The sequence below is a fragment of the Dermacentor albipictus genome, chromosome 1, assembly GCF_038994185.2.
Source record: "Dermacentor albipictus isolate Rhodes 1998 colony chromosome 1, USDA_Dalb.pri_finalv2, whole genome shotgun sequence".
Taxonomy (NCBI): domain Eukaryota; kingdom Metazoa; phylum Arthropoda; class Arachnida; order Ixodida; family Ixodidae; genus Dermacentor; species Dermacentor albipictus.
In genome coordinates, this window is record NC_091821.1 from 304093226 (window position 1) to 304116677 (window position 23452).

General features: G+C 46.0%; 1 long non-coding RNA gene across 1 annotated transcript in view; it reads right to left on the reverse strand.

The window, feature by feature from the left end:
- LOC135907228 (uncharacterized) overlaps nt 1-3189 on the reverse strand; it is a 28983-nt gene extending 25794 nt beyond the window's left edge. Inside the window, exon 1 of the long non-coding RNA XR_010565938.1 lies at nt 3110-3189. This is a non-coding gene — a long non-coding RNA (uncharacterized lncRNA). The remainder of the gene's footprint in view (nt 1-3109) is intronic.
- Nucleotides 3190-23452: the final 20263 nt, after the last annotated feature.

Consider the following 23452-nt stretch of genomic DNA (forward strand, 5'->3'; position numbering starts at 1 on the left):
AGTGGCTTCCAAGTCACTGCGGGATTGTCGGCAATGAACGGGCGGATCACGCTGCCCGCTCAGCCCATACTGAGGAGCGCCACGTCCCCATTCCTCTTTCTAGAACTGACGCTGCACGGAAGCTCCGCCTACTTGCTCGGCAGTGCACCGCGTCGCAATGGAATGAGCCACATTTAAGAAATCCGCGACTGCACTCACTTGATCCAACATTAAGTCTTCGAGCGCCATCACAGCTTCGCCGTAGAGACGCCACGCTTTTATATCGACTTTGGTTGGGCGTTGCCTTTACTAAAGCCTATGCCTTCCGCATAGGGATGACCGACACCCCAACCTGTGACCACTGCGGCCATGAAGAATCAATTGGCCATATTTTGTGCACCTGCCCGCAGTACAGTCCACAGAGGGCATGCCTCAGCCAGGAACTAGACCAACTGGACGACCAACCGCTATCCGAAAAAAGAATTCTGCAACATCGAAAGGACCTACCGTCACAGAAGGCCGTGCAAGCGCTTTTGCGCTTCTTGCGATCTACCGGCCTGTGTGAACGACTTTAACTGGAACGCCTTTTGTGTGTGTGTCTCCATGTGTTCGCGTTCGTTTTTTTTTTGCGTTTCCCTCTCTGTCATCTTTCTAACCCCTATCCCCCATCCCCAGTGTAGGGTAGCAAACCGGAGACTCATATCTGGTTAACCTCCCTGCCTTTCCTCTTCATTCTCTCTCTCTCTCTTTTCTAGGCTATCGAGGTTCAGGACGTTTAGGTAACGCAAAAAAAAACATATTGAGTAAGAAATACCTTGTCAGTATGCTTGACTTTTTTTTTGCAATAAATTGAACCAATTTCCCTCATACTTAACACGGAAATTCTCTGGAAACTTTGTATGACATGTAACAAGACAGCATACCTACGTGGCCATTTTAAAGTTTCCCGATCTTTTTCCAAGCCTTCCTTAGCTGTTTTCACGAAAATTTTCTGGCAATCTATGACGCCTGCAGCGTAAGTGCAATAAAAAGATATTGTGGTTTAATGCTTGCCAAGTACTGCCAGTCCATAATATTTAAATAAAACGAATAACATGTCAGTCACTTGACATGCACTATTAGATGCAACTGACTTGAATACCTTGTTTAATAAAGCTGACAAGGGCTTCGCCAAGTTCGTAATTGATGGCCACACGAGTACAGCACGGAAAACACAGAGACACACGTAAAACAAATGCAACAACATGAGGGAAAACTATACAATGAATAATTTTCACGGTTCAATAGTAGTTTTCTATATAATTTGCTGTCATCACTTATGCCTCTAGTTAACTTTGTTTACCTCTGACTAAAGACTACATGGCAATATTAATCAGTAGCATTATGATTACAAGAACGGCGCCGAATAAAACAACACACGAAGAAGGGAAACACGAGTTTTATTCGGCGCCGTTCTTGTAATCATGCTTAACCAACGAGCCCACCAACACATGCTCAGCATTATGATGTTTCGTTATATTACAGTATGATAAGCAGTTAGACAACCGTAATGGTCGCCGGTGCCAGCAACGGTACGTTTCGTTTCAAGACAGGTTCATGTGACACACAGTGTACTTATACGAATAAAATAAATGCGAGTATCCCAAACGATTCCTATAATAATTGTTGAAACAAAGATACCCAGGTGGACTGTGCACATTTTTCAGGTATTAATGCAATATGCCCGTGCCGAACGAACATGCTCAGCATACTGACTGCAGTTTTGAACAATCGCGTTAATATTTGCAATTTATTTCCGCTTAGAACAGCCTGCAATGTCTCTTTTCTCATACTTCGAGATGAATACATTTGCCACACTTTCAGTAGAATGCACATGAATAGGGGCGTACTGATCAGGTTACTTACCAACTAAAACATGTTACGATCTCTTAGGTGTGCTGATAAGGGTAGAACAAATGCAATGTCCACTGAATTATTTGAATAATCCGTGCGTTATCTACTAAGAGAAGACCACCAAATTGATTATCTGGCTCTTTTTTCTTTTGTACAGCGCATATAGTATGCAATCTGTCCAAGACGACGGCACTACATGCAACAGTAATGAAAACCGCAACACTTAGTACGCACGACAAGGGCTTCATATCATGCACGACTGGCATAATGCGAATCTGCGCCAGCAGCTGCCTAGTGATTAAGAGCACGTAAACTGCATAACGCCGAAGCGTCGGAAGGCGCTTAACGCTTTTCATATAGCTCGAAAGATAACTTCTGCTGCTAAACTGTTTAAAAAAGAGACAAAAAATAAATCTTCCAACTACCGTCAAACGCAATGCCTTCAGTTTGAAACGTGTAAAGGTGCTTCCCTGAGCGACTAATTTATTGTTCTCTAATTTTTTCGGCTAAGTTGCGAAGCTGCGAGTGACTGAGCTTATCGTAGGTTTCATGCTCCAAAAGCGTTTGTGGTTGCATATAAATAGATTGGGTGAATCTAGAGATTTCTGCTAGATATATATATTTCTTCAAGTGTCGCGTTTTGCTTGCGGTAACTTCCCAAAATTATTTAAATTGGTTGCCAGGAACTGTAATAATACTGCTAGCTACTTTTAAACTATGCGAAAACGGCAGCGCACACACTGCTGACGCATGCCCCGCAAACACGGCCTTTCTTACGAGTACGCTAGCAGTTATTCAACTATACGTGTCTGTCTGAACATTCTTGATGCTAACACAATTTCGAGATATATACGTAAAGCGTGTCGCGAGAATTTCACTACACATGCGGCGCAGCATTCATCGCGGCCGGATCAAGCGCCACGAAATGATGTCTACCACACTGGCTGCCCAACATACACAATCCGCTTAGTGGTAGCTCAGTATCAAGTTAAAACATGGTGCACTTCCTTCTCTACGCACCTAAACTATAATGCTAAAATCAACAAGCCCGAGCGATCGCTCGCCGTAAAACATTCCGTATAGTAGAAGCGAGAACAAAGAGCGCGTTATCAAACCATTTCAACGACAAACCAACACTATACCCGAGTCGCCTGCGCTATATGCAGCCGCTTCGCGCTACAAAATGCGCTTACATAATTATGAGCTATTGACGCAAAACATCTTTGCTAAAGCTTACCGTTCAGTGTAGTTGACGTGTGATGCCGCAAAGACACGCATACACAGACACCAACGTTCAGGCAGGCACCGCACACCGGTACAACCGTTTACGTGCCTGGAGCACTCGTTGAGACGGCGCACCGCCGCGCATGCGCAAGATCTCCGAGCATGCGCACGAGCATGCGCAGTAGCGCCTTTCCCTCCTTCATTCTTTTTTGGTCTCTTTCTCTCTCTCTCTGCGCGCCATGCGCGCTGAAACGGGTGGCTTTTTCTTTTCCATTATTCATCTTTTTTCATGGACGAAGGAAATGCGCTGGCAGGTTGTATGACAAATGCTGTGGGCTATCGTATGAGACTGGAACGCTAACATGAATGCGCTGTTTGTAAAAGCCGTTACAGGGCCCTTCAGATGTTTGAGACGCATTATTGCCAGCGTCGATGAGTAATACAGTGTATTTGTAGCATATCTTCCAGCGTACCGCCAAATGTGATGCCCGCACGTATGTTAGTGCTAATTTTCTGTTCCGATGATAGGTCAAAGCAATCAGTACAGCATTGAGCTACTCATATGCGTGGCTGCGCAGGCATACCACCGGCGAAATACTTGGTGGGCTCAGAGAATTTCGCACCTATTTTAAGTGAATGGGAAACTTTGATGGGTTTATAGTGCAGGATATCTGTCAACAAAAAACCGCCCGATGTTAGTGACGCAGCCGAGATATGAAGACAATGTGAAGAGTATCCGAGAATCGGACGACACACAACGCGAACACCACATGCGCGACATCGGTTCATCGTACATTCACAAGATCCGCGTTGTCAGCTACAAACATTAGGAGCGTCTTTGCTGTTAGCTTGATGCCTGTTTGGAATCCACTTGTAGGTGAAGCTGGCGTTCATAACATCTATTATAACAATTGGATCGGCGTTTTGCTTTCTTTATTCTACTGCCGCAAAAGTGATGCGACAACTGTGAAGACTGTCTTGGGATTGCCGATAGCGACTACGTAGATCATATCATGTGGTCAACAAATGCGGAGGCAGGCACGTACCCAGGGGGGGGGGGGGGCCCGGGGGGGCCCGGGCCCCCCCCGAAATCAAGTGGCATACCCCCCCCCCCCCCCTCCCCGCCCACGCCACCACTCCTCACACATTCCTAAAGCGCCGCCAGATCAATGTTGAGACTTCGCAGCTGTTCATCGGTCAGCATTATGCTGCCTTTTTCACTCCTTTTAGATGGCGGTAGTTATCGGCATCTCTTGTAATGTGAAGGACAGTTTTCTCGTAGATTCCGCACCCGCGCGATTAACTCGAGATGCGTTCAGTTGTCACCATCTATTCATCCGTCACGCGCAAAACTGTTGCTTTTGTTAGTTCAACCTTCTTTGTTTAGGCTGATCCTGGGACCATGAGAGGGATGCGGCTGTTACTCAGCTGGTCTGTACTCTCATGGAACGAGTTGCGGCCGGAGAAAACGTCAAATGCGGTTAACTTAGCCCTTTGCTTCTTTGTTTCCTTGAGTTACGGCTCGCCCCGACGCTGGCAGATGCCCGGAACCATATACACGTGATATGGGTTAGATAAGGTGGGAAATAAAATATTGTGAAAGAGCGTCCATAATGAAATTTTGCAATAACCCTTAAACACATAAGCAAGATAACTGTCACCCGTTACCTCGTCTGTTTTTCCCTAACTGTATAGCACTTTTCGTGCAAAATTGGCAACTGGAAACAAAAATCGCAAGGAGTTGAGAAATTAAGCGATCTACTAAGGGAGAGCCAAGGCAACAACCAAACTGCAAGCAAAAGGGAATAATAAAAAAGTTAACCGTTGTTTATGAGAATATTTATGGATCAACATCTTTTTATTTAAAAAGGAAGTAGAGAAAAGGCCGCCGGAAGTGGAGAATGATTACTTGTTTTGAATGACGATTCTACAGTTATCGGTCGAACCACCTCACGTAGCCACTTCTCTGCTGTGCTTATGTGGGTGTTTTTCTAACCTTTCGCAGTGAGCGCAGTACGTCTAGAATCGCAGAGTCCTGCGCTCTACGCGGTTGTATGGGACTGGCGGCCGCACAGCGTTACGCAATTCACGGAACTGTCAAAACTGATCAACAAGGCGAAAATAACTGATATTCGAAACTATAACATGAGAAAGACTGAAGAAGCCGTAAAAAATGAACGCAGCCTGAAATCAGTAAAAAAGAAACCTGGAATAGGACAAACCATGATGTATGCACTTTAAGATAAGAAGGATAATATCATCAGCAATCTCGAAGATATAGTAAAAGCAGCGGAAAAATTCTAAGCTGACCTGTATACAGTACCCAGAGGAGTCACGATAGTTCATTTAGAAACAGTAATGAACAGGATACAGAAACTCTCCTATAACCAGCGATGAGGTCAGAAGGGCCCTGCAAGACATGAAACGATGAAGAGCGGCAGGATAAGGAGGAACAACAGTCGATTTAATCAAAGATGGAGGAGACATTATGCTTGGAAAACTGGCGGCTCTTTACACGAAGTGTCTATCGACTGCAAGGGTCCCAGAAAACTGGAAGAATGCAGACATTATACTAATCCACAAAAAAAGGAGACGTTAAAGAATTGAACAATTATGGGACCATTACCTTGCTCCCAGTATTATATAAAATATTTACCGAAATAATCTCCAATAGAATAAGGTTAACGCTGGATTTTGTCAACCAAGGGAACAGGCTGGCTTCAGGAAGAGATACTTTACAATGTATCACATCCATGTCATCAACCAGGTTATCGCGAAATCTGCAGAGTACAATAAGCCTCTCTATGTGGCTTATATAGATTACGAAAAGGCATTTGATTCAGTAGAGATACCAGCAATCATAGAGACACTACGCAATCAAGGAGTACAGAACGCTTACGTAAAAAGCTTGGAAAATATTGCTACATGCGTGAGGTATCTGTTTGTTTGAACGAGGCGCGTAGGCGCCATCACTCCAGAGAAGAGAAGAAAGAACGAACTGGGCTCGCGCTGTGAATCTAACCGGTCAGCGCTGCAACCGTTGTTGTAAATATAATCTGTAAATGGTTTCTCGTCTTACTGACTTGTCTTTCGCGTTAGAATATCTACGAGGTTCTACAGCTACCTTAATTCTACACAAGAAAAGCAGGGACATACCCATAGAGAAAGGGGTCAGACAGGGAGACACAATTTCTCCAAAGCTATTTTCTGCGTGCTTAGAAGAATTCAAGTTATTAAACTGGGAAGGCTTAGGAGTAAAGATCGACGGCAAATATCTGAGCAACCTTCGGTTTACCGATGACATTGTTCTATTCAACAACAATGCAGACGAGTTACAACAAATGATTGGAGACCTTAACAGAGAGAGTGTAAGAGTGGGGTTGAATATTATTATGCAGAAGATGAAGATAATGACAAATAGCCGGGCAAAGGAACAAGAGATCAGGATGGCCAGTCCGCCACTAGAGACTGTGAAGGAGTACGTTTACCTAGGTCAATTAGAGGGAACCCTGATCATGAAAAGGAAATACACAGAAGAATAAAAATAGGTTGGATCGCATACGGCAGACATTTCCAGCTCCTGACTGAAAGCTTACCATTATTATTGAAAAGTGAGGTGTGCAATCAGTGCATTTTACCAGTGCAATATGTCCAGTGCAAATGCATTTGCCAGTGCATATGGGGCAGAGAGTTGAGAGCAAGTTAAGGACCACGCAAAGAGCGATCGAACGAAGATTGCTAGGCATAACGTTAAGAGAGCAAGAGAGTGGTTTGGATCAGAGATCGAACGGCTATAGACGATATTCTAATTGACACCAAGAGGAAAAAATGTAGCTGGGCAGGTCATGTAATGCGCCGGTTAGATAACCGTTGGATCATTAGGGTTACAGAATAGGTACCAAGAGTTGGGAAACGCAATCGAGGGCTACAAAACACTAGGTAGAGCGATGAAATTAGGAAATTCGCGGGCGCTAGTTGGAATTGGTTGGCGCAGGACAGGGGTAATTGGAGATCGCAGGGAGAGGCCTTCGTCCTGCAGTGGACATAAAACAGGCTGATGATGATGATGATGATGATGATGGAAATGATGGAAATGGTGGCCCCCCCCCCCCCCCCCCGAAAAAAAATTCTGGGTACGTGCCTGTGCGGAGGTATACTCTATGTGTATACTAAAGTCTACAAATAGGCTCTACAGAAATCTCAGCAGTGCACAACTTCAGTGGCTTATATCAAACGCAGCTACGTATTATCCACCGGTACTTGCGCTTGATTACAGCGTACACGGGTTGGGCCCAGATTAACGATGTTTGTCTATTGTTAATCTATAGACACGCAAGACCTCGACAACTCCGAAGCAGACCAGGTGGTGAATTCACCACCTGGTCTGCCGGCTTTTGCCACTTATTCACCACCTTTGCCACATCATCACCATCTGACCTTCACCACCTGGTCTTCGCGAAGTGTACGTCCGGGAAGCAGCCAGGTTTAGGGGCCTTCGGGTGCCTGGAAGACCTCGGTGACTCGGAGGGTGCCTGCTCCGCCGCGATCCTCGTTCGGGGCAGCTGCACCGAACGCAGACTAGCAGTCTGCGCGGTTGGCCCGCCGCGCCGCGGTATAGTGGTGCCGTCGTGCATGAACCAGTGCCATATCATCGCGTTCGCAGAGGGCGGGGGCTATGGGAACTCGGAATTCCATATTATTGACTTTCTTCTATAGACATTCAATACACCGGGAGTAGAGAAATAGAAATAGAAACCTTGTCGACTATTGTCCATAATATAGAGAGTTTATAGACAAAGTATGGAGAAAAATAAATGGAAACTGTATCGGCTTTCGTCTACAGGTAGTCCATATAGAGGGGAAGTAGACAAAGAAGAAACAAACACCTTATCGAATTTTTTTCTATAGAGCGTCTACAGACTGCGAGTAGACAAAAAGAAATTGAAATCTTATCGACTTTCGTCTAAAAGTAGTCCATAGAAGGGAAATAGACAAAAAGAAACAAACACCTTACCGACTTTTTTCTATAGACCGTGTATAGACAGCGAGTAGACAAAAATAAATAGAAACCTTATCGACTTTCGTCTATAGAAAGTCTCTAGACAAAGTATGGACATAATGGATAGAAACTGTATCGACTTTCGTCGATAGGTATTCCACAGAGGGGAAGTAGACAAAAAAGAAACAAACACCTTATCGACTTTTTTCTATAGACCGTATATAGACTGCGAGTAGACAAAAAGAAATAGACACCCTATCGACTTTCGTCTATAGAAAGTCTATGGACAAAGTATGGACAAAAATAGATAGAGACTGGGTCGACTTTCATCTGTAGGTATTCTATAGAGGAGAAGTAGACAAAAAAGAAACAAATACCTTAGCAACTTTTTTCTATAGACCGTCTATAGACAAAAAGGAATAGAAACTTTATACACTTTCGTCTATAGACAGTCTACAGACTTTGTATCAACAAAAGTCCAAATCTATAGAAAGGAAAGATCGTCTATGAAAAGCCTATAGACTTTCTATCGACAGTCTAGACACATTTTCGTAAGGGCGGCTTCTGTGGAAAAATTTGCTTGTTACTTTTAGGAAACAGTGTTAAACATAGCAGTTCACCTGGCTAAAACTTCAATTGATACCGGCCTACAGGAGCCGAGGGCGCACCCAAACAAGTAAAATCATGAAAAAATTGGCTGTGGCTTAGCTCGGCTATGCCAGGATATACGTAGCGAAAGCTAAGGCATAGCATGCATGGTTAACCTTGGTTAATCTTGATTGCAAATTAGTCTGGTTGTTGAGCTAAGTTGCGGCGTTTAGCCAGTAGTTCGGCGCGCTGTTCGTCTGTTTCCTGGGCGATTCGTTTCCACTTCATCTCGTTCCGATGTCGATTCCAGGCCTCCTCCTGCTTATTAGAATTGTCGCCGTCCATACTGCCGCCTCAACTGTGGTTCCGGTGAACGCGAGCTCTCTTTTTCAATCCTCCGACATGTTATCAGGCATGCGACGCAGCTGGCGAAGCGAGTGGAGGCGAACGCAACGAAGAGGAACGGGGTGTGACGTTGTGTGCCTCCTCAGACCATGGCCACGGGGAAATCGCAAGTTCGTGGCCAGTAAAGCCTTCGCTTTAAAATTTATTGTACACACTTTTTGCGAGAAAAACTGGGCGTCCGCCAGCGTCAACAACGCGCGCGCGCTCGTTAACATACGACGCGTTGACAACGACAACAAAATTGAAGACTAGAATGACAGAAAGCTGAGCTAGTTGGTAAGGATTCATTATGCAAAATAGAAGTGAGGCGTGCAGACAGGACACAAGAGTAGAGATCTTGATCTTCGAACAAAATCATGTTTGTTGGCAGTACTCCCCAAGATCTTCGAAGCCGTTGCTAAACTTTCAATCCAAGCATTCTAAATTAGTAAAAAACGGAATTGCCATGTCGTGCCTTAAGTCTTCCCTCACAAGATCTTGCATGCACAAAATGAGCGCCAGTTTTAATGCGCAGGTCCGGCGCCTTTTAGAAGCAGGATATCCTAATGTAGCGGTGGCCACTGTAGTTGAGCGCCTAAAGCAGTCGGTTTCGAGGGAGACGGACGTAATTTCAGAAAGCAGTAATCGCAAAAAAGGAGTATTGGCTATTCCGTATATTCATTCAGTGTCGCACAGGCTTAAAAAAGTTGCTAGTAGATATGATGTTAATGTTGCTTTCACTGCTCCCAATAAGCTAGGTAAGATATGCGCTGCCGTACAGAATAAAAAGGAGCGGGTTAAAGGCAAAAAACGAACAGATATTTGTCCAGTGAAGCACAATAAGAACAACAGTTTTACAGAATGTCGTATGGGTGTGGTATATCAAATTCCCCTTAGCTGTGGCCAGTTCTACGTAGGGCAAACGGGACGGTGTATCAATCAGAGGCTAATGGAGCATAAAAGGTCGTTAACCGGTGGATCGCCTTCTAATCTTTCGCTACATTGCCGAGATTGTAACTGCAAGCCAAAGTTAGATGAATGCGCGATACTGTACAGGCATAAGAATGAAGATACGCGTCTTATGGTAGAGGCATGGCATATCTATAATGGTGGAAGTGCGTGCGTGAGTCAGCCTTCGATTACTTTACATAAGGAAGAGATTAAGTGCCTTAAGAGTTATCTCTCACGCAGACCAGCACGTGTACCCGATTGACACGTGGAGTTACCATTCCTGAGCATGCGCAGATGAGTTTTGTGTCTTCTTTCATTTTTCGCCTCAGTGCTCCCTTCAGTTGATAGTCGAAAATTGAAGACGTCGTGTTGTATAGTCCATGCCTCAAATATGTCTCCATAGCGAAAAAGGTGTCAGTATAAATTTGCAGTGGAAATAAAGCACTATTATAAGAGCGTACGCGCGCAATCGGCGTCGGGTCCCGCAGCGAAATTAGGTTTAAAAAATTATGGGGTTTTACGTGCGAAAACCACTTTCTGATTATGAGGCATGCCGTAGTGGGGGACTCCGGAAATTTGGACCACCTGGGGCTCTTTAACGTGCACCTAAATCTAAGTACACTGATGTTTTCGCATTTCGCTCCCATCAAAATGCAGCCGCCGTGGCCGGGATTCGATCCTGCGACCTCGTGCTCAGCAGCGTAACACCATAGCCACTGAGCAACCACGGCGGGTGAAATTAGGCTAAATGTGCCGCGATGCGGGTCTCCGCCCCAAATCAGCCCTCCGCAGTGCCCTCGCGAAATTTTTACGCACGCGGCGCCTCAGCGAAAGAGCGCCATTCGGCTCACTCGACCATAGTCTAGTACACTCTACTCTGTGGCTAGCAGACGTGCGAGGACTTGTTGGCAGCGGGCAGACCATGGGGTAGAAAATGGGGCTAGTTTTGGTACTGCCAATAAAGCGTCGCCATGACACTGATAGCCAAACGAAAATTCAATAACTTTTGTATATGTGGCTCTATCTTTGAAACTTACACAGCAGTCAATTAAAGTGATGCAATCATGGGTAGAAATAAAATGCGCTTTTGGATATTTTCGTTTTCGGCGTCTTATATACGTATTTATTTAGTCACTTCATTTGTTGTGCCAGTGAGCGGCGCTCTCACTCTTATCACTTCGGCTGCCATTCTGTTCCTCTGCTGCTGCCACTTTTTATGCGCGCGCACCTTTTTCGTATGTTCTCAAGAAAAGAATTCTCTTTGTGCGCCTGCGAACGTTCCGGCAATGTCGGAAAAAAACTGAGGAAAGGACAAAAGGCGTGCTGCGATGGTGTGTGGCATGGCGACTCGGGGAGGACAAGCAGGGCGAAAATTTTCCGTTTCCCAGCGGACGAAAGGTAAGAACACTTTTTCTGCAGTTGTTATGAAGAAACAAGCGCTATCCTCATAAAAAAAAGCTATAAGACGAAAGGAACGACCTTGCGAGGTTGTTTTCAAGCGAATATCTTTTGCGGTTTCGCGCGGTGCATTTTTCTCCGGCGTTGTAAGAAACTGAAGCAACTTGTTCACATTCTCACTGAGGCAGATTAATGCTAGCTGACGCGCAGACGGAAATGTCGCTTCGGTGTATGTTATCGGTTGCTCCTCATTTTTTACACAAGTAGGAAACTTGCAATTATGTTTCTCGAACGTATTTCAATGCTTGCTGCATTAACTGGTTATGCTGGAGAGCATTCAGAAGACCAGTTTTATTTCACAACACCCTGAACGAAGTCGTAGAAGCACCAGAAAACGGCACAGATTGTTCGCCTGTCTACCACCAAGGCCGGCGACCGAATACCAGAGATGGCGGGTCTGACAGCCTTGGCCGCGGAGTCGTGCGCCGTCCCGCTCTGCCAGGGTGAAACGGACGCCTTTCGAGTCTCCCCCCTCCCGAGGAACGTTCACCCACAGCTCAACGAGGCCCGGCGCGCCGCCAAGAGCCTAGCACTCATCAAGACTGCCCTGCAGAACCCAGAGTTCGCATCCTTGGTCGACGCGGCGTAGTATCCCGGAGCAAACTCGTACGCGGCCACGGTGGTTGGCCCCCAGGGCAAGATCCTGAATGCAGCGCATATCCAACACTCGGCGGCGTCCGTCGCAGAGCAAGTCGCAGTGGCACTGGCTCTGTGTGAATCCGGGCACACCCAGGTCTTCCTGGACTCCAGGTCGGCGGCATTGGCCTTTCTGGCCGACTCGGTGTCGGCCGAGGCTGCGGTGGTGCTTACGACCCGCAAGCCAGGCGTGGGTCTGGGCCAGGCGCATCGAGACTGGCGACGAGGAAGCAGCAGGGCGTTCTCTATCTTATAGGCAGCGCTTGGCCAACAGCATGCATTTTCGCCGTGATCCGATGGGAGCCGACCTTGTTCACCGAATGCACGCTTGAGAGCAGCACGATAGCACTGCGCAAGCGCTCTGTCATATGGCCTTTTCCATATTTTTGCGGGCTTTCTTTGGAACCCGGAAGAAATGACTACGTGAGACGTATCGTAAAGGAAACAACTCGATCGGTGGTTTCTCTGAAAGTGCTCTACAAATCTGCGTATCATACTTGGGGTCCGCAGGCAATAAATAAATTTTGGTAATTAAACCTAGTTAATTAGTGAGCTATGGGGAAAACAAGAATTATCTGAGTTAGAATAGGCTATTGCGAATAGTAAGCGTTCGGTTCGATTCGTTTCCGATGCGCCTTTCATTTTGAAGTTCTTGGCCCAAGTTCTCTCCTCTCTCTTCCCCTTCTTCGTTCCCCCAGCGTAGGATAGCCAACCAGACCCTGGACTGGATAACATCCCTGCCTTCCTATATTCCTCTCTCTCTTGACCCAAGTTATGTGGGACACCGTGTATAGCAGCACTAAAACTTGCAACTTTGCTGACTGAATTTTATATCCCAATTTTCCATATTTCTACTTGAAATCCTGCAACCAAATATAATCGGAATTTACCTGCATCTATTCAAAGCGCGATTGGACGAGGACGTAGAAAGAAACAGATACACAGAAGCGCTGTGTCTGTGTATCTGTTTCTACGTCCTCGTCCAGTCGCGCTTATACACTCTACCATGGATTCTAACCAACTAGCCCGCCAACGTGTTTTAACCATGTATTCAAAGTACTGTTTTACGGAAACAGTTCTGTTTTTTATCATATGCAGTAGAAATGTGATAAAGAACAGGCTTTTCATATTGTAACGCAGTAGTGCCGGTGAAGAAAACAGCCGAACTGTGAGTGACGAAACCATTTTTATTGGGCGAGCCTGTGCCCTCAAAAACAGGCTTCACTCAAAGAACAACGACAGCGGCGAACACAATCGGCGATCGTCCACATTCTTATCAGCGGGTCAAGCGCATCAGCTTTTATACATGAGTCATCGAATGTAACAGAGTGTAATCGCTGGTGGCTGCGTGTCTTCGAGCAAGTTCGCGTCGCGCATGCAATCAGGCTACCCAAGGCCCGGTGACAACAATCATCGGATAGAACCATCGATAATAGTCTAGAAACCCTATATATGCGGGTGCGTCCTGCGCTGAGTGATAACATTTGTCAGACGGCGAAACGCGGTTATTCGATAAAAAGGTGCACGTTTCAATATCGTTTTTCCATATATGTGAAGCGATGTAATATGACACGCATTTTTTGCCAATGGAATTCGCTTTGAAGTGCAACATGAAACTCAAGCATAGTCAGGACGTTGCGCTTGTCCTTCATGCCTGTGTGTAGTGTTCCTTTGAGGCTCACTCACAATAGGCTGACCCCCCCCCCCCCCCTCCCCGATTTTGTTCTGCCGACTGTCGGCGACAGAGTTTTTAGAGCGCAGCTCTTTGGCGTCCGTTCCTGGGTTTCGCGTCGGCGTCGTCGTTGTCGTCGGCGTTGTCGTCGGCCTCGTAACCAGCTCCGCCCCCCTTCGCTGGAGTGGGAGACGAAGGACGCGAGCCGCGAATGGCGGAGACCAATGAGAGCGGCCCCTTCAGTGAGTGCGCGCGCGATGCTGGTGTCATGCGGACCCTCCTTACGGCTCGATGCGCACTCGTGTCTGGTCTCAGCCGATCCGCTCGTTTCGTACTATCGTCTGCTCGCGCCACAGCTCTCGCCCGCGCCTGTTTGCTTCTGTTGGGTCGGTCTCGTTCGCGCTTGTTTTGGTTGTTATTTCGACAACAAACGGTTACAAATATCCCTCGAGGCCAGCGCACCTTCCACAACTTAATGCGGTGAGTGTAAGACTCGTATCTCCGCGAATCCCATTCATGCAAGTGCGACGACTGATGCACGGCGGAGGCCAATATGGCATTAAGGGCCCAGTTGTGAACGTCTTTGTGAACGTCTTTGAGAATCAAGCATTGGTGTACCAAGTCGAACATATATCAGTCTATTTCTCCGACCACAAAGCTTCCTTCATGACTGTCAAGAACTGTTAGTGGAGTCTTTGTTAAAGGAATACGTGTGAAAAATAAAAAAAAAATTCTGTGATAGCGCATACATGTGTTGCTCGATTTCTTTGCCTCAATCTATCGAAAAGGTGAAACAGCTTATTTGCTGCGCTCAAATTTCGCATTAGGAAGTAACGTAATCGTCGGTAATTTTTTTTTCCTTCGGGTCGGCAGCTCTGTCACACTGTACCGACGCCGAACAACCGAACAAACTGCCGACCGTCGGCAGATTGTTCAACGTCGGTACAGTGCACAATAGAACAATTGTATATATAAATTGGAAATGTATAAATATAGATCGTAAAAGCAGTTCTTCGTCGTCTTTGTTTTTTTGGGTCACAACAGTCTCCTTAGCTGTGTTTTGTCCCTCCGCTGGATATAAAGAGTAATATTCCTGATGGTTGCTACTAGCATGAAACCATCTTGCGTCATGTAACCGATTGTCTTGAATATTCCGTTTTTTCTAGCCGTTTTCGTCATTTTAAATGGTCCCGCAAGTATTGTGTTAGGGCCGCCACAGCCTTTCCGTACTAAAATCAGAATACCTAAAGTATTAGCGGGAATGTTGTTGTTATGGCGGTCGTCAGATGCTCCCTTAAGCGACTCCCTGTGTTTTTCGCGCTTCTCAATAGTTTTCTTGATCTTTATCAAAGTGAATGCTTCCTGTGCCACCCAGTATGTCACCTGCCAGTAGGTATGCTGGCTCACCGAATGCGGCATACTGAGAAGTGCATCCCAAAGCACTTGTACGAGATCTGTTGTGATGCTACAGTGCTGCTTGTAGACAACACTTCCACCCTCCTGCGAATCCCGGCAATATAAGTTAGATATTGTTTCATGCCACGTATGGCCTGTTTTGCGAGCCCGTTTTCATGAAGCAACTTAAAGAAACGAAATTGCCTTTAGACTTCTTCAGCGAGCAGTTCGATGCCATGACCACGCGCTGCAGCCAAACTGAAAAAGAAAACATTGTACCGAAGTAAGAAAATTCCGCACTTGCTTCTCGATGTGAATCGCTCCCACAGCTCGCACATAGCTCAGAACAGAGGATAACAAACCTCGCACAGTGTTCTAGAAACAAGAATATCGAGCTGAAAGGCATATCGTCCATGCGTTACAAATTTGGTAAAGGAAATCAGGGATGCCTGCGAAAAAGGTACCAGGGAAAATGACATTGACATTTGTCACCCCGTGCCCAGGAAAAATGGAGGGTGCCAAAACATAGTTGTGCAGTTCCGGGCACGTGCCAACGCGATGCACTTCATCCAATAGAGCGCACAAAGGAAATCGTTACCTTTGACGCTCGTGTTTCGGGTAATGTCAATGAGCACTTGTGTCCAGTCCTCAGAAAACCTTCTTTTACAGGCCGTTCCCAAGAAGAAGAAAAAGAAATTGAAGTACGCATGGTCAAAGAAGGCTAAATACTCTCGAGCGATACTGACACATCGAACGTGCTCTGCGTGACTTTCTCTGAGGACTTAACTAAAATATAATACTCAACATTTCGGATTCTAGCTGTCGCCGTTATCGTCAAACAAGAATTTGTGTGACGTTGCTCTGGCACCGTCCGCTGTAACAGATCTTCACTCGGCTAAGTGCAAACCCTCAACGTTCTCTCACCTGAACACCCAGTCCGCCAGAAACAAAAGCAGGATGAACTGGGCGTGTTATTGTCTTGCTTTGGTTTTTCATATGACGTCTTCATGCTTACAGAACCTGCTACCAGGACGTATACTACATAATTAGTCCTTCCGGCTATGGTACCTATTATCTGAACTGCTCTGAAAAGCAAGGTGTTGGTGTATTACTGTTGATGAAAGATTCAGTTGATGGTGACGTATATCAACCATACCTACAAAGTAAGACTTAATTTAAAAGCTTAACCGTTGTATCCAACCGTAGTTTTCACCGTTTTGTACCATCCGCCAAATGGTTGCAAATGGACCTTTACTGATATCCTAGATGAGCTTTTGAACGGGGCAAATGAAATACATGGAACATAGTGCCAAGTGGCGATATAAAAATTAACATGTTTCAAGAATCAGTAACCCAGTGCGAGTTCGTAACGCTGCCGGAGTTAATTGGCTGTTATAATCGCTGCATCCACGCGAATTCAACTGGCTCTGCTACATTGTTGATGTTTTCATCACTTCTCTGAACACTCATAATACTGTCTCAGGGACCATCGGTATACAAATAAGTGACCATTTACTAATTTCCCCTTTTTACTGAACCAAGTGCTGAAAAAAATATTTCATAGACAGATAGTCTGTCATAATTGAAGATATAAACCCAATAACGATAGAAAAATTTCAGATAAAATTGCTGCAAACAAAGTGGCAAAGCAGTTTACGAACAATCCAACCCTGATCATGCCTATTCCGCTGTTCTAACGCCGACCGACCGAACAGACAGTTCAGTTCGGTCGGTCGGTCATAACGAATTTCAGAGCGATGTTCTTTTCTTGTGCCCACTGTGCAAGTTGCCTGGCTCTTGAACACAGTCCCATTGTCAGACACTACGCTTTTCAATCCCTGAAACACGTCCCTATTTCTAGTTTGTGCATTCCCCCTTCCCGGCTTGGCAGCTACCGTCCTTGAGCTTTCATCAATGCAGACTACAAAACACCCCGGTTTCTGCACAGGTTCGCTTTTTTTTAACAACGGAGCTTGTTAAGCTTTCGTTCTGCCTGGAGCGTTACCAAAAAACTCAGCTCAGCTGTGCGCCGCCTGCGAGAGCACCGAGCGAGAGCACCGAGCCGCATAACGTCTTCGCACCCCACGCGTGTAAGGTGGAGTCATGATGTCACAGGCTCGCAGCTGCGCGGTGGCACACCTCTCAAGTTTCAGCGTCAAGCCCGCCGAGGCACGGAGGGTGCGAATAGCGGACTCCAGCGTGAATTTCTGGGCATAGAGTTTGGGCACTGCTGTGTCGCGTGTGTGAGCTACAAGGGAGCTCGGCACGTGTCTCAGCGGGAGTACGATCGACGAAGGAGAGCTGATCCTGCCCATCGCTCCGGGGCCGCCGCCGACAAACGCCGTCGCCGAGCCGAGGATCCCGAGTTTTGGGCTAGAGACAACGAACGCTGCCGACTGAATGCTCGGCGCCGCCGGCAATCGGTTCCGGGCCTGCGCGTCACCGAGAACTTCAAACGCCAAGCCCGCGAATCAGTATGAGGTGCGAACGGCTGCTTCCAGCGCGAATTCCTCGGCGTGGAGTCCGTGCATACCCGCCGCGCGTGTGACCGGCTCTGGTTCGACGTCAATCTCTCTGCGGTGATTTCGGTGCGGAACATTGAACAGAAGAACCCTGCCTTGAAAGTGTTTCGCGAAGCCTTCCCCGACGCCACCAACCACGACGAAGATCACGACAATGGTCGGATGTCGACGACAAGGACCGGATCGACGATGACTCGAAGCAAAGGCAAGAGTTACCGACCGGATTGACTCGAAGCAAAGGCAAGAGTTAGACATAATAGTTCTGCGGAAACCCGCAAGGGGGAGAGAAGTAATTATTGAAGGGAAAATCAGACATGGAGTGCGCCACAACTGAGACAATTTAAAGATCAGCAGACTTTTTGGCAGCCAAATTTGAAGAGCTACAGACAAAAGTCGAGGATCACGAAAGACAAATTGCTCAGTTGCAGGAAACCCCAGAAGAACTGGAACAAAATATAAAAGAGAAAGGCAACGAAATCTCAAAGCTTAACGAATGTGTTGGAAGTGCTGAGCAGTACTCAAGAAAGAAAAATATCGAAATACACGGTGTCCTACATGCGGAAGGTCAGGATCTGTACCAGGTCTTGGTGGATCTTCGCAGCAGGCTTGATGTCCCCTTGCCTGGGGTACACAGGGGTACACAGATTGAAGAAACAGAAGGAAAAAATCGCTCCTATAATCGTTAGGTTTACAGAACAAGCAACCCGAGACTTGTGGCTGTCAAAGAAAAACGTCCTTCGAAAAAACAAAATTTTTATCAATGAAAACTTTATGAGAACGCAAGAAGATTTTAGAAATGCTGAGAACTTGCCAAAGAGCTCGACTATAGGTTTGTCTCCTGACGAAATGGCAAGGTTCTAGTTCGAAGGCGGAAGGCGCAAATGTGATTAGCATTACCACTGAGAATCATATTGCAAAATTGTCGTAGGTGGCCTCGTTCAGATGTTTCATGATTGGGACCTTCATGTTACAAATACCTTAGCTGATAACAAAATAAAACAAGAACTTGGCCTAGTACACATAAATGTGCGCAGCATAAAGAAGAATTGGGATCAATTATGCGCACATATATACACTAGACTCTTTTTTAACATCGATGTAATAGTGATCACCCAGATTAATCTGAATGCAAGCGAACAACGTAAATACGGGCTCAGGGGTTACTCCCAGTTTGCTTTATGCTGAGAAAATTGAAGACGAGGAGGAGTTCTTGTATTTGTGAAAGATAACTGGGTTTTTAATAGGATGGAAGTAGCCTTTGACTATGCAGAAGTTGTCACCCTAAGTAGAAGTGACCTACACCTTATGTGCGATATACAGGCCTCCCAACGTGGACACAGATTTCTTCCTAGATGAGTTAAACTCTCTGTTGAAGAAGTATATGAATGAGCAGCAGCTTATACTGGTAGGGGATTTGAATACTGATATAACGCAAGTGTCGAGGAAAGCGGGGACAGATTGTCATAATTTACTAGCAGAATACGGACTTGTAAATATAATTAATGAATATACCAGAGAGGAATATTTCGGCTCAAGAAGTATGAAAAGCTATATTGATCATATAGTCATTTGGCTCAGACAGCAGCCCTGTGCAAGCGGCGTAACTAAAGTAAAACTAGCATATAATTACTTTATATCACTTTTAAGTCATGTCCGATAATGACGCAGACGATCACGATGTAAGAACAAAAACAAATTATACACAACGCAAAAGTTGACGTGTACATAAAGGACACAGATTGGATTTCACATTTAAACCAAGACAGTTTATATGCCAAACTCGTTGAAACTATCACGATGATATACGTGAAGTCTCCGAAATCATACCAATTAAGCAGAGAACTCCTAATACGAAATGAATAACGGGCGATATTATTGAGTTGTGCTTTGAAAAACACAAAGCATAACAATTAATACAGGGAAAATGAAGCATCCACCCAAACGTAGCTGACTACTCCAAAGGTAACCCATACGGGTTCCTCGAAAGAAAAGCTTCGTAGTTGAAGAAAAATTCGGCCTGGTCCGTGACTCGAACCCGGTATCACCGCCTTTCCGGGGCAGCCACTCTACCATCTGAGCTAACCAGGCGGCTAGCAGATGGCCGGCGAAGTCGAATTTATCAACAACTCAGAAGCAAAGGCAAGAGTTTGACGTAATGGCTCAAGTGCGCGGCGTACAATCCGCGTTAGCTGATCCAGTGAAACTGATGTCTGTGCTGCCGTGTGGTCTTCGCAAAAGGATGTTGCTCCCTTGTTTGAAATACGGGCAAACGCGTTACCAATGCGCTGGCACGCTTTTATAGTAGCGTCGACTGTAGAGAAATTTTTGCACACTAAAAGATTGAAGACGACGTCGGCGATTTCTTTGAAGATATGCCCAGCCTTGTTGTGCTCCGGCATCTCGGCATCGGCCTTCCGGCAGAGCGATAACACGTCTTCTGTATACGAGACATAATATTTTGTCGACGTCTGCGCACGTGACTCAAGCATCTCTTTCTCGGCGACCGTCCGGCCAACAGACTTCCCAAACAAGTCTCGCAGTGTTTCTTTGCAGCCGTCCCAGCTTCAGCTTCTCAGCATTTCAACTTCGTGGTTATCGAACCAGACTTTTGCAGTCGCTTTGAGGTGTAAAATAATAGTTGCCAACATCAGACTAGGGTCCCATCGGTTGTTAGCACTCACGCGTTCGTACTCCGCCAGCCGGTCTTCAATGTACGCTTCACCGGAATCGCAGAACGTGTCGGGATCCCGGGGTTGCACCAGCACGACCGTTGAGTAGTGGGCGCTGCTGTAGGCGCCGTGTCGTCCGCTATTGCAGACAGATGTTTAAAACGACGGCCGCTGAGGAGTTTCGTTGCGAGGCCTGACGCACCTTCTTCAAAGTGTGACGGAGATGGGATGTAGGCGAAGGATATATTTACAGAATATTTACAAAGAAAGCTGGGGCAATTGATGTCTGATGCGGCCTACGTGCAAGCATCCTCATAGTCGTCTTCATCGCTCGGTCAAGTCCCGCGTTCATCCATGTATGGATCGCCCCGTAACATCATGAATGCACCGGTGTCTCATCGAACGGGTGTTCTTGCACATTGTGTTCACCATGATGACGTTGCTACTGCCGCTTATAGAACTATAGATCTGATTTTTAACTACAGAATTGCAAACCAGCGAGTGAGAAAGTACGGCGTCGAGAAGAGAAAAATTGGACGTTGTTCAATTTCTGATGATAAAGCGCACGAAATACTAGAGGCTTCCATTTATTTTCCTTATGTTCCCCATATAGATATTTTTGTAAGCGTTTCAAAACAGGTTTTTGTTCGTTTTTTTTTTCTTGGCGAAATGAACTAAGCCTGAGGTATTGAGTCTGCGCACATAACGCCCGTTGAAAGCTAACCCCTGATTCATGTAAAATAGTGCGCAATGTCATGGCCATGAGTCTCTGAAAGAAATCTCGTGCACGCGCTAAGCACCATCCTTAATGCGCCCGAGATAGCATTGTTGCGGGTCATGCCGCTCGTTAATCGAAAAAGCGACAATACACGCTAACGTGGATGACGGCAAGAAACCAGCAAAAAGTAGGCGGAAATTCAACTACCGCCGGCGCGCAACAGCGCATAACAGCGCATAACAGCGTAGTTGCATTCAGCAGGCTAAACACGGTCTGCTGGCGGAGATCGTTCGCAGGCAGGGTGGCAGCACATTTATACTTTTTTTACATTATATTTTGAATCTAATCACAACTTTGTTTATACAGAAGTGCGTGCGGAACGGCTTACAGCGGTTACCTTCCACTGAGCAATGTGACAGAACGATTGCGAAGTTGTAGAGAAAGAGAGACTAAGCCGAATCTAATCTTTCCTTTCGGTAAATGTTGTTTACTTCGTACCTTTGTCGCTGATTTATTTATGCGGAAAACACTAGTACGAATCTACGAATTTTCAAAGTTGCCAATTTGACAAATCACTGAATGCACTGAGTTGTCTTCCGCGCTCACATAACAAGTGATAGCAACTAGAAAATCGTTCGATAAAAGCTTTCTACTGAAGATCCTGACTATCAGAGAAACTTTCGGGACAGAAAACCTCCTATGTAGAAGCAGTGAATCTATTTCGCTCGTGCAAGAATAAAGGTACGCAAGCGAAACAGAAAATTGGCTGAGTTGGTATAAGTTGACCATTTTGAACTTTAGCGGAAAAAGCGGAGCACGAGAGAGAAGGAATGGGACACGATCGCTCTGTAAAGTTTCATGAAGGTTGTACGGTGTCAGCTAGAACGCTTCCGTTTTTTCTGACATTAATCGCGCTTCAAATTGTGAATTTTATTATCTACATTCATACACAATGGTCATTTATATCATTAATAGGCTGCAATTATGCGATGTCAACATCAAGTAAATAGAAGCGACGCCTGCATACTACCTAAAACATTTTTCAAGTTTTATCAAAATCTGCAACTTACCTCCTGTGTATGCAAAGAAAACGGCTCTATAGTCCCGCTTCAGCCCGCATTCAAAGGGCCTCATTAGCGCGAATGCTACAAACAGCTTCTTTTCCTCCTCTCACTTCGCTAATGTCGTCCTCATTAGCATAGCTGAACTCGACACATAGCGGTGCAGTCATTGTGACCTCGACCGCAGGCACTACAACCGACATTGGTGCAGAAGAATTGCAATTATGCTCGTTTAATCGGGCGCGAATTAGTCATTACGAGGATCACGCTCCGCGCAGTCGAGGTATTAATTAAGTTAATGGAGATGAACTATTCGCCTTTGAGTGATTCGCTGCAGTGCCCGCCGCTGGTCTCGTTCACTTCAACCCAGCTGTCTGGATTCATTGGTGCGACCTCGTTTCACCGGTGCCATGAGCGAGCTGTTCTGTGAAGATAAGGAAATATATTTCGAACCAACCTGAAGCCGAGGTTGACGACAAGCACCTAATCATCACATGACATTAAAGTTGTGACCGGTGCAATGCTAACAAATTAACACAATATGAGGTTACACGCTGCCCATAATATGACAATGAACACACATACGTGCACACACACACGCACACGCGCCACACACACACGCACACAAACACACAAACATTCACACATTTTTATAAGTTTCGTAAGACCCGGTATAAGCCCACTGCATGGCGTCCCTGCTGAGCGGCTGTGTGTATGCACTGCACTGAGTGTAACGGACATTAGACGTCAAGCTGAGGTTATTAGGTATTTCAGTTGGTGCAGGCCACGGCTTAAGACGAAACAGGAGCGCCGACTCCGCTCGTCTCGAAGGCACAGGTTCTGAAACACCGGTTGCCGGTTCACAGAGTGTTTGCCAGACGACGCTACTCATTGGAGAAAATGTTTGACTGCTGTTTTGACGTACATTGTGAGGATGGAAAAGGCGCTAGAGGAAAGTAATATCGGGTTTAATATCTCATACACGCACGCGGTACAGTAGTAGAGCAGCAGCTTCCAGATTTGTTTTATGCAGACGACATTATGTTGCTACCTTACAAGCAAACTGATATGCAACGTCTGGCACCCGCCGTGGTTGCTCAGTGGCTATGGTGTGAGGCTGCTGAGCACGAGGTCGCGGGATCTAATCCCGGCCACGGCGGCCGCATTCCGATGGGGGTGAAATGCGAAAATACCCGTGTACTTAGATTTAGGTGCACTTTAAAGAATCCCAGGTGGTCGAAATTTCCGGAGCCCTCCAGTACGGCGTGCCTCATAATAAGAAAGTGGTTTTGGCACGTAACCC